This window comes from Ipomoea triloba, chromosome 13 (assembly GCF_003576645.1).
Source record: "Ipomoea triloba cultivar NCNSP0323 chromosome 13, ASM357664v1".
Lineage (NCBI taxonomy): Eukaryota > Viridiplantae > Streptophyta > Magnoliopsida > Solanales > Convolvulaceae > Ipomoea > Ipomoea triloba.
The window spans coordinates 1,262,771-1,265,318 of record NC_044928.1 but is presented as its reverse complement, the minus strand read 5'-3'; positions in this window follow the sequence as shown (position 1 = coordinate 1,265,318).

The following is a 2,548-nucleotide window of genomic DNA, read 5'->3' as shown; positions in this document are numbered from 1 at the left end:
TTTTTTTCGTTGCACGGACTTTTCCTCTAGCTCACTGTTTCTTGCTTCCTCGCCCAGGTCGCACCTCCTCTTCTTGGTGTTGGAAGCTGAAGGCTCAGGATCTTCTTCCTTTCGCCACACATTGTCAGGTAGGCTTTGTTGCTGCTGGTACTGTCCCGGACACTCAACAAACGCTGGTGCTGAGGGAAAATGCATCATTCCCATTTCCTCAGCGTGACTTAGAATCACGCTAACCGGGTGAGTAAGCGGTGTTAAGTGCCGCGGTGGGGCGAGACGAGAATGCTCATCTCTTCCCTTCGTTGAGGGTGGTTGGTTTGGTCGTGGTGTCTGGCTGGGCGGACCTGCTTTATCAGGTCGCTCACTCTTTCGTCCTTCCTCCTCATCCTTCTTTCTCCTGTCAGCCTCTTCTGCGTCTGCGTACCGGTTGGCCGTTCTCATGAGTTCTTCATAAGAGCGTGGGTGGTGGGTGTTCAGTTGTTTGTGGAAATCGCCTGACCTCAGCGCCTGGATGAAGATGAGAATCGCTGCCTTCGAATCGAAGTCGTATACGTTGTTGACTTCTTTTTTCCATTTGCTTAGGAAGTCTCGCAGGCTTTCCCCCTTATCCTGCTTTACCCCACCGAGATGTGAGAATGGTTTCTTATGTTGTATACTTCCTGAGAAATAAGACAAGAAACTTTTGGATAGCTCTGCGAAAGTTTGAATTGATCCGTCTGGGATTGTGTTAAACCAATCTTGAGCAGTCCCGTCCAGAGTGGACAAGAATGCTCTGCACATTATGGCATCGCTTGCCCCGATCATGACCATGGCTGCCTTGTATCTTGTCATATGGGTACGTGGATCTGAAGTGCCAGTGTAGGCCTTGATGGCGGGTAGTTGAAAGTCTTTTGGAAGAGGAACTTCCATTATGTCAGGAGAGAATGGAGCGGCCATTCTTACCTCCGGTTCTGGTGAGTGTTCTCTTGCTTCTACTTTTTTTTTCAAATCATCTATCTGCCTTTGGAGTCTTTCCACCAGGCCTTCCTGTGGTGTTTTGTGTCTAGTGGAGTGACGCGGAGCCAATCTACCAGATTCGCCCATCCCTTCTCCGGATGGTCGTTTGGTTACTGTCTTTCCTGCTTGGGCTCGGGGACCTCTATTGGAGGATCCTTGCACCCCCTGAGTTCTGTTTTGCCTCGGAGATTGCACTTCTTCCTCCAGAGGGGGTGGTGGCGGTAAGATCTGGCCTTGCATTTCTGCGACTAGTTGGGCCATCGTCGCCGCCGCCTGTTGGATGACCTGCGCTGCTGCCTGAAGGTCCACCACCTGGGCGGGAGCAGCAGTTGCTGGGAGGGGAGTACGGCCACCACTATGGTTGTCGTTGAGTTGGGTACGGAGGTCACCTTCTCTGCGGTTGTTGTTGTTGAGTTGGCTGCAAAGGTCACCTCCATGGTTACTACGAAGATCACCGGAGGGGTGGGCGTGACCCTTGTTCATCTGACTAGGTGTGTGCGAGCTGCTGGATCCAAATACCATTGATAGTGATGAGATGAACTGAGTGGTTTTTTGATATACCATTGATAGTGATGAGATGAACTGAGTGGTTTTTTGATTTACCATTGATAGTGATGAGATGAACTGAGTGGTTTTTTGATTTTCCATTGATAGTGATGAGATGAACTGAGTGGTTTTTTGATTTTGTGATGATAGTGATGAGATGAACTGAGTGGTTTTTTGATTTTGTGATTATAGTGATGAGATGAACTGAGTGGTTTTTTGATTTTGTGATTTTAGCCTGAGATCTGATCTCGGCTCTCAATGAAAGCACCAATGACGGTAATAACGTGTTACCGGATATATTATTTTGGTATTTGAATGTTTTAATACAAAGTTGAGCGTAGTGCTCAGTGTACAAGAGATATGTATTGTCTAGCAAGAAGTGTAAGAAGTGTCAGAAGTGTCAGAAGCCCCCACCACTATGTGGTTGTGAGCCTCTTTATTCCTTTCAGTTCAGTGACCGTTGGACATCAATACCCGAGGTGTTGAATGCTGAGGAGCTGAACGTCTGTCATCAATGCTGAGGAGCTGAACGTTGGCCATCAATGCTGAGGAGTTGGACCGTTGCGCATTGATGCTGAGGAGTGAGGTGTCTTGGGTAGTTTGACGGTTCCGGGTCGGGTACCCAATTACACTGTCAATACTCTTTCAGAGAGATGGCGGGAGAACAAGATTTAGAAGCAAAAGCATCTAGCTTAGTGTATTACATATTGAACCAATATAATGAGCTAGTGTTGTTTGGATTTTGTTGTTTGTAGGCTTCTATTTTGGTGTTTTTTTAAATATAAAATAATTTTGTGCTGATATGCAAATTTTATGAATTTATCACGGTGTGGGCGTTAAGTTACTTGATTTTGTTTCATACAACTTATAAATGTTTAGGTTATTTTGAACCAACAAGATCACTACAGAGGTCCAACTTCAAACTATCCAGTAGAGCATCACAAATGTAACAGCCAAGGATAAGAGAAGCTTTGAATTACTTTGCTAGCAACTGCGAGCTGCATGATTT